The sequence below is a fragment of the Anser anser genome (genome assembly GCF_964211835.1).
Source record: "Anser anser genome assembly, chromosome: 2".
Taxonomy (NCBI): Eukaryota; Metazoa; Chordata; class Aves; order Anseriformes; family Anatidae; genus Anser; species Anser anser.
Genome location: NC_139721.1, coordinates 160,191,512 through 160,208,699, shown reverse-complemented (window position 1 = coordinate 160,208,699; position 17,188 = coordinate 160,191,512).

Genomic DNA, 17,188 nt, shown 5'->3' with positions numbered 1-17,188 from the left:
GCGAGATATTGCTGCCAACAACTGCTGCAACTGAGATTGGCAGTGGGGCAGGCAGTGGCTTTACCAAGCCAAGGAAGTGAATTTTGTCCTCCAGATTGCCTCACTGTGACCTCTCACACCTTTACATCGGCAGGGGGAATAAAAGATGCTCTTCCTGCTACAGCAGCAGGGCTGAGTGTCCTTCCAGAGCTCAGCAAGTCCTTTGCCCATCAGGGACATCACAGCCACCAGCCTTCAGGGTCCACAGCTCCGGGGGTCACAGCAAATTATCGGCCACTTCATCATCTCTGCTCTGATGTTTCCTGGATTCAGGGTGGCCATCACAAGGAGATCTTTGTTGCCACCCGGACTTATAAAAGGGTTGGCTGGGGATAGCTAAGCTCTTTTCCTGATGGAAAACCATCTTGTCAAAAAATTCCCACCTGGGATTTCCCCGATGGTCTCATAGAGACAGGCAAGAAGGCGGTGGGAAGTGTTGGACGGAGCCCTTGTTCACCACTCACCACTTCTGGAGGGGAAAAATAAAATGAGAGAGAGATTTTATTATTCTTAATAATTTATATTATTAATGACTATTCTCAGCAGCATGCCAGCCTGCACCCCCCCCCCCCCCCACCCCGTGCTGGCATCCATGCGCTCTCAAAGTAAATTTGCTTTGCAAGGAGGCTTAAAACGTGCACTTTGAGAAGAAGGGCATAGACCCAACTCGTTTACACAAACAAGCCGGAGAACAGGCTTGTCGCATTCCAGGCGTGCTTCCCCCGGCCGCCAGCCCCCTCCCCATCCAGCGGAGGAAAAGCTCTTTTTCAAAAGAAATCCAGCACCGAAAGCTCCCCCTCTGCAATAATCCGGAGGGGGATCTATCTGTGTACACGCATGTTTTAGCTCCCAGGGCAATTTTGATGTCCTCCATCGAGGCTGTGAAGTTGTCAAGCACCCAAAAGCCACCCATAGGTGGGGAAGGGTCCCGGGGCCAACACTGACCCCGGCGTGGTGCTGAGAAGCCACCAGCACCGTGCCGGTGCTCACCCGGCTCAGCCCACGGTGGGACCCAGGGGGAGCCACAGCCCCCGTTTGGGGAAAGAAAAGGGAAAAAAAACTGCAGAGGGAAATCAGATAAGGTGCATTCCTGGGCGCGCATTACTGAAATGACTTCACAGCGCAGCTCGAATGCCCATACTTGACCGGGGAGCCGTCCGAATGCACTTGATTTATAGAGGCACGCAGGCGGAGAAGGGTGTTCCCCCACCCCGGTGCGGCGGGGGGACCGGTGACAATGTGCCCCTTGTGCTTGAAGTGTGGCACGAGGGAAATGGGAAACGCCGGCGGGGTGATAAGCGGCATTCCAGCCAGAAACGCAAACTCGGCGCGCGCCCGTCACTCGGCGGCTGCTCTCACCCCAGCAGTCGTCCCTGCTCAGGGCTTGATACCACGGATAAAGCCCCGAAATTGAAGCGGGGATGGAAAAGCAGCACACCGTTCACCTTTACCCTGTGTCGCTGGTTGTCCCAGAGCCAACAGGCACCAGCAATGATGGAGTGTCACCAATTCTCCATCCTCCCCAGGTGCACCAGGTCTCCTTCATCCAAATCCCAACACACCCGATTGCCTCCTTAAGGGTAAAAAAAAACTCCCCTTGCTGCCCCGGGATAAAAATTATCAGTGTCATAACCAGATTCAGAGCATCCCCAGAGGAGGACAGCTCTGTGGGTCTCGTTCTGCATAAGGGGAAACTGAGGCACGAAGCGTGCGGCTCAGCTCCACGCGCGTCCTCGCCTGAATTCGGGCTGGAAGCACACGGCGGGTTTCCCGACCTTCCTCAGGAGGCAGCCGGGTGAGACTCGTTTGCCATCGCGCCTCAAGCTGGAGGGGGAATCCAGCGGGGTGGGATGCAAAAAGCCCCGCTGGAATCCGGCCCTGACAGCCGAGGTTTGGGGCTGTTTATTTTCTGTGCTAGTCTGGCAGGGGGAAAGAGAGATCAGGGTCACGGCGAGGGCTCGGGGGTGTGGGAAAGAGCTTTTTTTTTTTTTTTTCAGGTAAAGCCATGCAAAAGGCACAGGGTCTCGAAAACCTGCAGCAGACTGGAGATGGGGCCAAGAAACCACCTCGGGCATGCTCCCTGCCTCAGTTTCCCCCAGCGCTGACCTCCTGGGGGATGAGCTTTGCGATTTTTTTCCCCCCCATCGGGTGCCAGGGAGGCGCTGGGATTTTTCCCACTGCCCCCAGCCCGCGGCCCCGGCGGCCTGGGTGTTCCTCGGCAGCACTGCCATGCGAGCACAGCCCCGGGGTGCTGCGATTATCAGCTAAAAGCTGCTACCTGGGGCTTCGCTGCTATCGCACAGACATACCAAGCCACTGACTTCTGCCTTTGTCCATCCCGCGGTGGAGTTTCCTGGCTTGCTGCTTGTTTATGCACGTTTCCTCCCCTCGCCGTGACTCAAGCCTCAGGTATTCGCAGTTTGGTCATTACGGGGCTCAGCCACCTTCCCAGCAAGCAGAAGACTTCTGAGGCCCTCTGTTAAGGTGAGCACCCAAGCTCTGGGTGCCTCAGGGCTTCAGCACCCCTCTGGCACTCCAGCGTGTACCCCCCCTGCACCCCACGGCTGAGGATTTAGGGAGAGGGGGAAATCGTGATGCTGCCGAGGGCCGGATGCTCCACCGGCGTGCTGGAGATGCGGTGGTGAACCTGGAAACCCCAACATGTTCCTGAACCCCAGGGGAAGGATTTGGGTGGTAGGGCCAGGGCAGAAAAGCCAGATCCATGTCTGCATTCGCAGGGAGGGCTCGCTCGAGGAGGAACACGCAGCTGTAGGGTCTGGTGGGCACCCTCTCAGCTGGGGCTCAGCCTGGGTCCATCGCTGCAACCCGCACTTTAGGGTCACACACAGGGTCCTGTGCTTGGTGGCTCCGTGCCATGCTCCTGAAATGACCCCACGTGAAGACTGCTCCGAGCTGTACTGATGCCCAAATCCACCCCATCAACAGCAGGAATTTGAGCTGCCCCGCCTGGGAGCTGGCATTTTCTTGAGTCCAGGCACCCCCAGGGACCAAGCCCCCAACCTGAGCTGCAGTCCAGTGATTGCCAAGGATATACAGGAGCTGAATTCAGACCCAGCCACCAAGGGTCCAGAATCCAACAGGATGGACCAAAAGGCCCACCTCTAGCTCGCATCAGCACCTCACGCCATGGACATACCAAGCAGAGGAGACACAGCCCCCATGGGGCAAACCTTCCCCAGCCATGGGACAGGACGGAAAGGCACATAAGACACCAGACATGCTCCCAGCACTTTCTCAGCATGTCCTGAGTCTCCCAGCACCTCCTGAAAGCCGCGGTGTCTGCCTGTGGCTTTCCTCCTCGGAGGTAAACTGAGGCACCAACTTGCAGCTCCATCCCAGAGGCTCACCTGATGAAGAAGGGGTCTCCTATGGACACAGCCAGGTGTGTGCCCCTCAAAACACCATGGAAAAATGTATTTTGCTGGCTAAATCTGTCCCAATAAGTCCAAGCACAGATGCCCTACATGTATAAGAGCTGGGAAATATATTGGAGATGGAGGAAAGGTGCGGAAGGGCTTTCCCCTGGGCTCTGCAAGTTCAGAGCACGTATGGCAGGTAGGGACGAGCTGATGTGAAAGCCAAGGAGCCCTCTGAGCTCCCCTGCTCCAGAGAAAACCCCACAGCCAGCTTGTCCCCAAAGCAGGGGCGCTCAGCAGGGCTGCCCTCATTCCTTGCCTCTGTCACACCACGACATCCTCCCCGTCAGGTCCCCATTTCCCCATCCGTGCGTCCCAAAGACAGCCACTGCCGCCGCATCGCCGGCCGAAAACCTCTTAATCCCCAGCCTTTGACCTTTCCGCCTTTGTGCGGGTGAGGAGAAATCGCTGGCGGTAAGGCAACGAGGAAATGAGCCGCAGTCTGATCCCCCTTCATCTCCCACCCGCCCGAGACGTCCCCAGCAGACGGACCCCAATCCCTTGGCCACCCCAGGGGACAGCTCGAGGAGGGAAGGTCCCCGCCGCACGACACCATGGAAAAGCCAGGTGGAACCTGTCTGGATGCTACAAGAGGGTTGTTCTGCCCCAAATTACCTTCCAGGCCGAGATACAGGAGAGGATTGACTTAAATAAGAGCGGGATGGGTTTGCTCCTTCATGTCTAGGGCCACTGCTCCATCTAGTGTTGGAAGTGTCCCCTCGCCTGGCGCTGCCTCGCCACCGGTGGTGTCACCGCTGGGGAGGGACAGCCCAGAAAACAGGTCACAGAAGGGTTTGGGGAGGAAAACAAAGCCTTGGTGATTTTATTCTGCTTAGTTTTCTCTTTTCTTCTGCCGAGAAAATCTCCAATAGTAGAAAATCCCAAATCTCTCCAAATAAGCGCAGCCGTCAGAGCTGCAAGATCCGTCGACTTCCCAAAGGGGTCACCTACTCTAGAAAAGCTACAGGCTGTAAGAAACCTGCTAACATCATATAAAACCCCAAATTATAAAGATTATAATAATTTAAAAAAAAATAAAATGTAGAGGTGAGCCAAAAGGACGCAGGGAAAGAGGCACTTTGAATGGAGGACATGGAGAGCCACGCATGATTTCGCCGCAGGGCGCGTTTCCAGCAGGCACCCAGCACCACTGCGAGAGGGCAAGAAAATGCAGCAGGACGGATTATTTGCTTTCCCAATGCAAGATCAGGGAAACATCTGTGTGTCCATTAAGTCTGATGCTTGTGGGGCCAGCTGGGATGCTGCTATCTCAGCCCAGACTGTGACTTTCTCAGGTCTTGGGGTGAAGGAGCGGAGACGGGCTCCTTTCCGTGAAACAGCCCTGGGTGAGCAATTTGGGGCCAGCCGGGTCTGTGCGGTGGGTCACTCCTGGGCTACCGGCTGCAGAAAGCCACGAGCCAAAGGAAAGGGAGGAGAAAGGGCCCATCCAGTGCCCTTGGAGAGCTGAGGGCCAAGGGAGAGGGGGCTGTTCCCCTGCCCATCCCAATATCTCAGTGCTTTTTGGGGAGTTCACTCCCCAGCAGCTGTCCACAGGCCACCCACCTCTATCAGCACTTTTAATTAAACACCAACTCTTAAATATCCGGGCCTGCTGGGACCCAGGGAAGCGACTGCTCCAAATGATTGCTTCCCAAAGCAAGATTTTTGCAGCTCAATAGGAACCAGGCACCAGCACAGACCGCACGAGCCCTTTGGTGGCAATGGGCGTCAGCAGCTCCCGGCTGCTCGGTGCACCTGAAATGATATCGGAGGCTCTGGCAGAAGCTGCTGCCACAAAGTTTGATGGAGGAATGTCGAGTTTCCATGTTTCCTGGATGCTCGAGGGGTTCCTGGTGGGCTGGCAGGACCTTCCCCAGCCCCCAGAGCACGCTCAGCACCCAAGCAGGGGCCAGGATGCGCCCCCTCACTGCAGCCATAGGGCAGCCTGGCCCCATGCCCTGCATGGTCTTAGAGGCATACAAAAATCCTCATTCCTCATCTACAGCGTGGTCTGGGGCACATGTACAAAACAACTCCAGGATGGGGATTGCAAACCTACCTCCTGGTCACACTGGAGGTGGCTATAGCAATATTAATGCCTGCGTGGGAGATGGGGGAGTTGGAGCCTGCAATAAAGTCCAGAAGCACAGACTGTCGCCAGACCCAACATCAGGGGCACCTCCTGCATCTCTTACGGGCGCTGAGAGCCATGGAAAGCATGAAAAGGGATGGTAGCACTGCCCTATGTGGTCCTCTGGTATCTATCAACGTGGCTTCCCACTGTGGGCAAGTTATGGTCTCTGCCCTTTACCTGGCTACCTCTGCCTGCACAAGCTGGAGGGGTGAGTGTTTAGCAGCACGTGATGCATCATCACTTCTTGCTCCAGAAATGGAAGAAAAGGAGGAAAAACTGTAGGGTGAGGGCTGGCAGGGTCCCGTTGGGCAAAGCCCTCCGTGCATCTGACGCTGGACTGCGAAAGGGCAGAGCAGGGGAGATGTGAGCAGCCCATCTCCGCTCCCATGCCAGCGGGGATTTGTCCGGCTCGCACCCTGTGAGGGGCTGGATGTGCCCGTGGTTTCCCCTGCTGAATGCAACTCCCCAGCGAAGGGTGATTTTCAATGGGAGGTTTGACCACGACCTAAGCCAGCCCAGCCCCGGGGTATTTCTATCGGCATTACACACTCCGAATGCTTTGAGACAAGAAGTTACACGGAAGACGCCTTTTGTCCCTCGGCACAATCTGCTTTTTTGTTCGGGCGGCCAGGATAATTGGAGCTGCGCGGCGCCACCTTAACGCCCTTCCCCTGGTCATGGACTTAATGCTGGGGAGAATAACTCCCCGCAGTTATTGCCATAAAGCAGCACATAAAGAGAGCGCCCTTTTCACTCGCCGATGCCACGGGGACCACCCAGGCTCCGGCGGGACAAAGCTGCGCTCGTGCACCAGCTGCAGAGGTGTTCCCTACTGATGCATGCAAATTTATGCCTACAAACACGTATCCATCAAGAAAAATAAAATCAATCCTTTCCTTTGCTTCTATGTGTTGTTACCCACGTGTCGCAGGACGTTCGTAAATTAATGGCAGTTCCTAAATTAATTGTAGCAGAAGTGCTGTGCCCCCTCCCAAGGCGGGGATGCTTGGCACAAGCACCCCACGGCAGGAGGGTCTCTGCCACCGATGTCTCACCTGCGTGGCCTTGGGCACATCGCTCGTCCTTGTCCCCCTCTGGTCCCCTATTGGCACCAGGCAGAGGGTGTAAGCAGGATGGCAGCTCCCCCAGGGATTTCAGCCGGTGTTTGGGGAAGGTGTTTTTCCAGCTGCTGCTGAGCTGAGCTGAAACGAGCCTACAGATCGATAATCCTAGAGCTGTAGAGGAGAAACACTCCCAGGCATCCCTGACTTTGGAAACGAAGCCAGAAAAATAAATAAATAAATAAATAAATAAGCAGAAAAAGGGTGGAAAAAAACAAAACAAAACACAATTTTAAGGAAGAACAAACCAATTAAGAGACTGATTTCCCAGTGGGAAAAAAAAGAAAAGAAAAAGAGAAAGAAGGATAAAGTGGCCGGGCTGTGTCTGTGTGTCCATCCACCCCAGCTCTGAAATACCACAGAAGTTGATTCACCTCCAGCATCAAACACACGGAGGTCTCCAGGGTCCTCTACATCCTACGGCCTTTCTAAAATGTGATATTTGGGGGGAGGAGAGCCGCACACACCAGGGCCCCAGGGGAAGGGAATGCTGCTCAAGCCCTCTATTAGACACCGGAGAATCCACACAGATCAACAGAGCCAGGCAATCCGTTTTTGGTGTTTTGCTGCTGACTGCAGCAGTGGTTGGGTCACGGGTGGGGGGGTTTTGGTTTTGTCCTGGTCACCGGGGGCACCCCGGGCAGTGGGTGCTGGGTGCGGGTGATGCTGAGCACCCAGCGGGTCGGGGCCACGGTGCTTTCGCAAAGCCGCTGCTGCCATCTGCTGCAGGAAACCTCCCTCGGAGCCAGCAGCAAAAATAAATAAATAAATTAAATAAATAAATAAAGGCTAAAAAAAAAAAGAGGTTCTTGGAGCTGTTTCCACAGCTGCTGAGGTGGGCACACCGATTCGACGAAAGCAAAATGGGCAGAAAAGGGCTGTTTTTGGTGCCCTTTTTTCCCAGAGCAGTGAGCAGGACTTTCAGCGTCTGCTTTTTTGGAAGAGACCGCTCAGATTTCTGTTTTTCACTTTTTTTTCGCTCAGTTTTCCATGGTCTCCAGCTTGGTTCCAGGCCAGCTGTGACCGGCATCTGCCATCTGATCCAGCACGTCGAGGAACTTTATTCATTATTATTTTGTTTCAGTTCTTTATTTTCTCAGGAGCTCTGCTTTTGCTTTCATTTCAGTTTAGAAAAGATATGAAAATAAATAAATAAATAAAACTGCAAAACTGTGGGACTTAGAATAAAAACAAGTGCTGCCCTCACCCTGTTTTGATGCAAGGAGCAGCCCTGGCTGGATCGAGGACTGAAAAACCATCAGGGACCTCATTAAAACCCGGGGAGCAGCCAGCATCACCTGAGCATGGCCTCTGGTCCCCTGTGATCCGGATTAGACCCTCCAGGAGCCCAAAACTAAAATAAGGGGATTCGAGGGGCACCAGGGAAGAAATCAGGACGATGCTTCTGGGGTTCAGGAGATGCCGCGAGGACAAGCGTTTGGGAAAGCTCTTCATTCCGGCGCATCCTGGAGCAGCTGACGGAGGGATTTCGAGCCAAGGAAACTCGCTGCTGTAGTTTGTTCCTTGGAAAAAAAGGATGAGGGCCCAGCTCCCTCCCGGGAGGTGTGTAACGGAGAGGCTGCAAGCAGACATGAGTGGTCGGTGCCAACCAGCGGGCGGGCACCCTTCCGCAGTGACTCAGAATCGGGACCTCACGGCTGACCGACGGCTCCTCTGGTGGCCTCCTGGGGTGTTTCCCCTCTAAAAAGCAGGGCCCCCAACCAAGGAGAAAGGTGTTTCAGAGGAGAGCTCAGATGAGAAAGATCTGATAGCTGAAGCCATTCCTGGTGACACGTCTCAAACTTACGTCTTCTCCTCTGCTCAAGCCACCAGCCCACCTTCCCACCTGCACCAGGGGAAAAGGCCTCTAGAAGGAGACACATCCCCTCCTGACCTTTTCTGTGTGCCCCAGCCAAGTGAGCCACCCCAAAGCTACGTCCCTGCCATGCTCGCGCCATGCCCTAGGGCCAAGCCCACGAAGGGCTCTGCCAGCGTCTTCCGCAAAGTCCCCACCAAGCCCAGCACCAGCCACGCTCACGCGGTGCCATTTCCACCCCTCCTGGCCTCCAGCTATCTACGATCCATCCGACAAGTGCTCCTGCAATAGCTCAAGTGCCTCAGCTGGATTATAATTACAGATTTCACACCTCCAGAGATGTGCAGCTTCAGAAGCTGGGGCCTGGCTGCAAACAGGTTAGGAGAGCTGTCCTGCATCCACCGTTTTCCACACTGAGGACCCCCAAATCTCCACTTTTTTCCCCATTTTTCCTATGCCTGCCTCTCACACGGTGACAGCAAGGGGCAGATATTCCCCTCCAGCCTTTCTATGTCACATCACCATGAGCTAACCCCCAGGAGCAAGCCCACACAGCCGCCTTGTATCAGTGCCTGCAGAATAAATCAGGAAACGAGCCTCTCTTTTGGTTTATTTTCACAGCATCAGCTCTCATTAGTGGGCAGCACGTGCTCCTCGGATGCTGCTCGGCAGATCAGGGGAGGGTGGAGCCATTTCGACAGCGCCGGCATCAGCCACGCGTTATCTGCTGGCACACGCGCGTGCCCAGCTCCCACCCGGGTGAGTTTTCAAAGGTTACAGAGCTTATTAAAAGGCTGATTCATTATATCGCCTCTGTAACCGCGTCGTGGGTATGGGCTTAAATGTTAATTGCAATCTAATTCTCAAGGATAAGTCACAGCTGTTTCCCTAGAGATAAGTGCGGTGCACATGCTGCAAATGTAAAGGAATAACTGAAATAAAGGGGCGTCTGCCCAAGGGATGGTGAAAACCTGGAGGGCAGGTTGATCGTAGCACGGAGTCAGCACAGGTTTTTTCCCCGTGTCCTGGGGGGAATAAAAAGGACACGCCTGGGAGGTGGTAGATCAAGTCCTTGCCCTGCTGTTGTGCCCCCATGACATCTTGGGCAAGAGGTCTTGCAGATGATCCCCTAACTAAGACCTCCTAAAGTCCTCATTTGTGAGGTCGTAGGTACCACACGAGGCTACCCATGGACATTACAGCTACTCCAGGGCTGGCCAAGCCCGACCCAACCACAAGATCCAGCCCAATCTCCAACCGCTTCTGCCAGGGTTGCCCAGAGCCACAGCTGGATTAAGAGTCCGCGATGGGCTTTCCCTTCCATGAACTCAGTGGACCCCTGTGAACTTTTAGCCCAAATATCATCCTGCAGCAAGGATGCCCTTGCCTGCAGTTAAATGGAGGATCGCTCAGGCACTACTGGGCCATACAAGCCAGGAGCTTAAATCAATTTAATTTACACTTGAATTTCAGCAAATGGGACCTTGGGAGCAGTTGTTTCCTCAATTTCTTCTCTGTATTGCAAGCCCAGCCCCTCCACTGAGGTCAGACTGTCTTTGACTTCAGCAGATTTGCCTTGGGCCAGAGGAAAAATTTGTGATCCATTGCACAAGTGAGGTCTGCTGTGCTCCAAGCAAGTGTTGGAGACTGCTGTGTGATCCCATCATGTTCATACCATCCTCACAGACCCTGCTCTCTCCGTGCTCAGGGCAAGAAGGGGGAAAACTCCCCAGTTCTGGGCTTATTGAGACAGTGCCAAAACTGTGATAAAGTTTAAAAACTCGTGGGGACCTGTTACATTGCAGGGTCTAGGCCAGGAAAACCCATTCACCAGGTAGAAAACCTGCTGCAGGTTTTGGGACCTGTTTGGTAATGCAGGAGGTTGAGACCGAAAAGGTGCATGGGGAACAGGCAAGCCACCTCCACAGAAGGGACAGTGTGGCTCCAAGGTCTGAGATGAAGCTTTCCTTGGGGAAAGCTATGAGACCCCCCCCAAGCCTCACCTGATCTTTGCATAATGCCAGGTGGAGAACATCAGCCCAGGACCTCTCACCTCTAGCCCTGCTCATCTTTCTCCTGCCATGCAAGGAGATTTGATTAAATGAAGACAACAGCACCCAACTGAAGGCTGAAGGCTCCTCTGGAGGTCTCTGGTCCAGCGGTCATCTCAGGTGTCTGAAAGATGGATGAATTACACCCTCAGATCAATGGTTCTCTGCAGTGACTGTAAAAGGGAGCAGGGAATGAACATGGCTGGGGACAGCTGGCAAAACGAAATGAAATGATCCCATCCTGCAGTGATTTAGGCACTTGCCGCCTTTATACCTCCCTTCCCATACCATACCTTATTACTGACCCCAAAACCTTCTCTGCAGTCCTTCCTCCAGCAGCCTCCTTGCACCGACCCCAAACCCATCTGCCTTGCAAACCTTGCTGCAAGGCCCAGGATTTCCCTTGCATATCGTCACTTCTCACTCCTGCTGTCATTCATATTGCAATTTTTCTGCAATTTGTATCTCCATACTTCTACAAAACAGTTGCTGGATGAACAAAACTCCTCAAGGTGAAGCTTTTCAGCCTGGACATCCCAGAGCAGCCCCGACAACTCGAGTAGTTTCACACAAGCCGGACCCCAAGAGCCGCCGTCTGCTTTTTTTCTCATCCCGCAGGTGTCCGGTGAGGGTATGTGACCTGACATTGATGTTATAATTAGGCGGGTTTCCATCTTTCTCCTCGCAGCTGAAACAATCGCCGTCATTCTTGCAGGCGGTCAAAGTTCAGCGCGGGCCTGGGACGGCTGTGACATTGATCGGCGGGTCCCAGGGCGGCCGCTGCCTTCCCCTTTGACGCAAGTTGTCAGGTTGGGGCATATCAATTAGTGGCTGCGCGACTTAATGAGGTTTTGATGATGGAGAACAGCTGAAATTTCATTCCCATCCAGGAAAAAAAAAAAACAAAAAAAAACAAAAACTGATAATAACCTTGATACCTCTGGTGTGACATTTTCTTGTAGATCTTTGTAGCCAAGCGACTTGAGATGGAGAGCTGGGGCACTCGCTGTTACAGCTAATTAACTGGGATGATTTTGGAAGAAGCCAGGGGTGGCAGAACACAATATTGGTGTTTCAGAGGTGGTAGTTTTGCTAGCAGACAAAGGGATTTGGGGGCATTGTGCCGCTAGAGGTGACATATTGCAGCTCAGCATTTAAAATCATGGTTTCCTGTGCATGGCCATTAAAATGTGGTGGGCAGACAGCTTTCCCTGACGGAGCTCCATACAATTGAACACAGCTCTCCAAATGGGACATTTTAAAGCTTCTGTCTTTTGCCTTTACACTGGGACAGCATCTCCCCTGAGATCCTCCTTTGCAGAGCGTACAGTCTTCATGGGCAAAGCTGCACCAGCAGCGGCCTAGAGACTTAAACTGAGGCCTACAGCCTCCCCCAGGTGGCCGTAACTCTTCCTTCTGGCAAAGCTTTAGGAAGCCCCAGTCCCACACGTGCTGTGAGGCCGCAGCTCGGTCTCCTTGCGCTTCTGGGCCCTGCAGTGCCTGGAGGGATGTCCCCAGCTCAGGGAGCCAGTGTCTGTGGGGCAGGCTGTGGGATCTTCACAGGACTCCCCATTAGAGCGTATTTTCAATCCTCACAGCAGCCCCAAGTTATCCAGGTCACAGGAGCTAATATATTCATACAGGAGACTCAAGGATTCCAGGGAGACCAAACCGACCTCAGGAGTTGATCCCATTAAATACTTCACACCACAAGTAATCGCGTGGACCTGCCACGTTACTGGTTTGGAGGGACTGGCAGCACTGGTGTGGCATGGCTGGCTCCAGGGACACCCTAAGGCCAGAGGCAACTGTGTTTGTCCAGAGGAGGCCACGAGGATGCTCAGATGCTGGAGCACCCCTGCTGTGGAGCCAGGCTGAGGGAGTTGGGGTTGTTCAGCCTGGAGAGGAGAAGGCTCTGGGGAGACCTCACAGCGGCCTGCCAGGGCCTAAAGGGGGCTGCAGGAGAGCTGGGGAGGGACTCTTGGTCGGGGTTGAAAGGATAGGACAAGAGTAATGGCTTGAAACTAAAAACTGTTGATTTAGATTAAATATGAGGAAGGAATTCTTCACTCAGAGGGCGGTGAGGCCCTGGCCCAGGCTGCCCCCAGGAGCTGTGGCTGCCCCATCCCTGGCAGTGCCCAAGGCCAGGCTGGATGGGGCTGGGGGCAGCCTGGGCTGGTGGGAGGGGTCCCTGCCCATGGCAGGGGGTGGGATTGGGTGATATTTAAGGTCCCTTCCAACCCAAACCATGGTGTGCTTCTACAGTTCTATGGATCTGTGATCCTGTGATCTGGGCCCCACAGATCTGGACACGCTGCAGCCTCATTTCCAGCAGCAGGTCTCTGACTGCACCACTGGTACCTCATCTTCAACTTTAAAACGCTGCCACAGAGCAAACCCAGAACTGGAGAAGGTGGATGGAAAGACTGTTTACAGCACCAACCAATGCCATTATCAGGACTTGAGTCTCTGCTGCTCAAGTCCCAGACAGGAGGCCCTTCTGGGTCCAGTAACAATACTGCTGCACACTCCTAAACACTAAGCAGGCTCCAGGCTCAGCTGAGACACAACTCTGAGCATTTGGGATGCTGTTGCCACAGCATCTCCTGCACACACCCAGCTGACATACTGGTGAATTCGGCTCATCTGCTAACACCTCGTGCCCTTCACAGGGAGGTCTGACTGCCTAAAAAAGGAGCAAAAAGGAGGACAGTGGCAGTGTGTGAAGATACCCCAGGTGCACGCTCAGGAATATGTTTCTGCTGCCACTGCAGGTGCCCAAAATGTTATCAGATGTACTCGGTGTCGATGGTAGCACCTCTATATTTAAAGTGCTCTGTGGAGAAGGCACAGCCAGCAGCACCTCTCAACCACAGCTTTTGAGTTTCAGGTGCAGGCTGAGCAGGTTGCAAAGCATTTCCCAGGCAAAGCATCCTGCTGGAGCGTGTTTTCCAGCCTGAATGCTGAGCAAATCAAGTGCTTGGGGTCTAAATGATACAGGGGGCATGGCAAAGCCTCACCCATCACCCGAGGCTGGTCATGGACATCTTCCCCAGAGCCTTCCTGGGGATGCTGGATGGAGAGGCGATGGTAGGGATGGTTGTTGGTAGGTGATGGAGACCTCCTGGAGCTGATGTCTGGAGCAGGGCAGGTGAATCACTCCCCTTTATCTCCACTGACCTGAGCAAGAGCAGAAGGACTGGCTCAGCAGGGACATCTGCCTGCAGCAGCTGAAGGGAGGGGGGATGGATAAATGACAGCAGAAGAACCAACTTATCCTACCTAACCCATCCTCCCCACATACCAAAAGACATCACAAGGCTGCTCAGCGAGGCATCACCCCCTTGCACATGCAGCTGAGAGCATTATCCAGAGGTGTCAGTGGCAGCACTAAAAATTAGCAACACGAGCATTACACAAAGCTCTGCTCCCCGGCAGGTTGCACTGCACGTCCCCGAGTCACGAAGTGTAGCTATTTCTGAAATAAGGAGAAAAAAAAAAAAAAAGGCAGAGAGAGCTGCAGTCATTTGCCCACCATCCCGAGGGAGTCGGTGTCATAGGCGGAGAGCTGATCCGCTTCCATTTCCCCACATCTGAGATGCTCTCAGGTGCGTGGGTCCTTCTGCCAGGGAGAAACCTTGGCAAAATGCAAGCTCTTGCTGCAAGCTCTTGTTCTTCTGCTGCCCGTTGAGGGGACCATTTAGAGTTCTGCTTGCTTTTCTCTTCATTTCCACCTTCCAGGATGGCAAAGTGTGGTAGATCCGAGGCTTTTCGACAGCCCAGCCCCACTGTTAGGTGATCCCAGGCCTCCAAATGCAAAGAGCGCTCATTATTTTTTTAGTAGGTAAGGTAGCAAATAGCTGTTGGGGAGTAATTTCTCAGCTCCTGTAAGTGTGATTCTCACCCCAACATGAGACTCAAAGGTGAGACATCCCCGACCCAGTAACACGGCCTTGCAGAGCAGAGAGCAGAGAGCAGAACAACACGGGGGCCTACCCCAGCATCACCCCAAAATACCCCAAAATGATTTTGCCATCACCACTGGGAGGGATTTTCTGGCTGGACATCACTGCCACCTCCTCAGAAGGACCTGCTCTCACCACCACTATCGGACACCAGCAGAAGATAATCAAGCACTAGCAATATCTCAATAATATCTCGATAAAAAAACAAGGTGCCCACACTGGGGGAAAAGATTTCTTTGGGGGACCTGGAGTTAAAGCAAGCCCTACCCACAGTGTTTTTTTTCCTGGGGCAGATGCCAAAGGAAAAGCATCGCTCAAGCAAGCACTGCGTGACTGGGGGTGATATTTTTATAACCTCAGAAAATTCGCCTTTTACATACTTTTTTTTTTTTTTTTATGATTTTTCCCCCAAAGCCAGGAGAACAGGGCGTAGCTCCGCAGCAGATGCGTCATCCGAGGCTGCCGGCGGGGAGGAAAACTGAACAGCCCCAACGGTTTTCGTGTGGAAAAAGACACCCTGAGAGCACCCAGCTCTCGGGGCCCCCCAGGGAACTCCTCTCCATTTTGTCCTTCTCCCAAAACTGCCTTTTCACGGAAAAATAAGGTTCCAACACTCCTGCCCTGCCGGCAGCAGAAAGAAGCCTCCTTCTTCCTCCAAACGCCGTGAGTCACCGGGCAGAGCGCTCAGCTTGCATCACAGCAGCCGTGACTCAGACCGAAGGGGACAAATTCCTCTTTGGGGAATCTCTGCAAGGCGCGGGCTCGCTCAGGGAGGAGAAGGATGAATTAAACCCCAAAAGCCATGCGCCCTGCCTAGTCTGACCCCCTCCATCGGCTGGGGTTTTGCAGGGACAGGCGAGAGGCGATGGGGCGAGCGCCTCCTCCCCGCGTTGAGTTAGAGCGAGAAGCTGCTCTGGGTTAAAAATAACCCACCAGAAAGTGAAAAAAAAAAAAAAAAAAGGTTATTTTTAGTGCAGAGCATCGTCCTGATCTGGTTCAGAGTCCAGGCGTGGGGACCCAGCTGTGAAACAAGCGGGTGCTCGGCTTGTAGAGGGAGCTGGGTATGGGGGGCACGCGCACCGGTGGGGTTTTGCTGCCCGGGGGTGCAACTTTTCAACCTTTTCCAGGAAATTCTCCTGACGGCAGAATTTGGCAAGAAATATAAGGGGGATTTGAGCACCTGGGGCTTTTTTTTTTTTCCACGTCCTTCAGCACTGGGTCCCCGGCCCCGTTCAGCAGCGGCGGTGTTCAGGGATGTTTCAGTGTGCAGCCTCAGGGACCGCAAGGAGCCCGAGGAACAAAAATATGAGCTGAGCACATATGGGATGTGCCAAATGCAAGCTCGTGAAAGCTTTGCAGTAATCTCTGTGGGTGTGGGATGGGAAATATGGACTGTGTCTCAAAGGTTTGGTGATAGAAGTGCCATCCTTTATTGTCACTTTAGGTTGTGCATATGGGAAAGGTGGTTTGGAAGGCAGTAGTAGGTAGGTGGGCTAATCGGGAGGAAAACCAAGCCCCGTGTGGGAACAGGGAACATCGTTTTGCTGCTGGATAAAGAAACAAAGGGGGCTGCTGAAGGATTCAGCCCCCGGTCACATTTTGGGCCCCGATGCTCTGGCAATGCTGCGCCTGCTCCCGATGGACGCGGCTCCCTGCGGCTCGCGGCGCCTGCGCCGAGGGGACGGGGCCATCTGCAGCCTGGCACTCGTCACACGCGGATGGCAAGCTGCTCACTGCTTGGGTTTTCCCTTCCTTAAATCCTCCTGGTGGCCCCGTTTCAGGCAGGTCATCTTCCAGGACAGTGGAAAAAAAAAATAAATATCTTTGTTTTCTCCTCATGGCTTTGCTTTTCCAGCACCACCGTTGCCATCGCCCTCTCCTGCACCACCTGATTTTTTCATTTTTTTTTTTTAGGGAAAGAGGCTTTGGCCCTCTGTCCTCCCTCATGTAAGGTTTTTGGCTGCCACACCATTTCAGCCCCATTTGACAGGTGAATGGAGGGCTCTGAGGTGCTCGTTTCCTGGGACCGCTGGGGGAAAATCTTGAATCTTGAAATCTTATTTTTGTGGCTTCCTGCTGCCTTTCAGAACTCCTCTGCCTGTCTTTAATAAAGGAATTATTGAGAAGTCAACCTGGGACAGCACACGACCTCGGTTTCCCTTGAGGTTACCCAAAACAGAAAGGAAATCATCCTGACGTTGCAGCATGCATTTGGCTACACCAACCTCCTGAGCTCTCAAGCCACGTGAATTTTATTTTCCATGGGGAGTTAAGAAGAAAAAATCCCTGCGTTCCCATTCCCTCCTGCCCATCTGCGTATTGTTAAGGTGAAAATATATATATATATATATATTTTTCTTTTTAGCCCCCACGGCAGGGTGCAAGGGCAGCTTTTGGATGCGCGCCCAAGCCTCAAGCACGTCCCTGAGCAGCAGAAGGTGAGGGCACAGAGGCGAGAGCTCGGGGCAAGGCAGCAACCCGCAGCCCGACCTCATTGCGCTGCCTTTCAGCCCCATCCCGGCCCTGTCGAGCTGCGCCAGGGGAGGTTCAGGTTGGAAACGAGGAGACATTTCTGCTCAGAAAGAGCAGTCAGGCGTTGGGACGGGTTGCCCGGGGAGGTGGCGG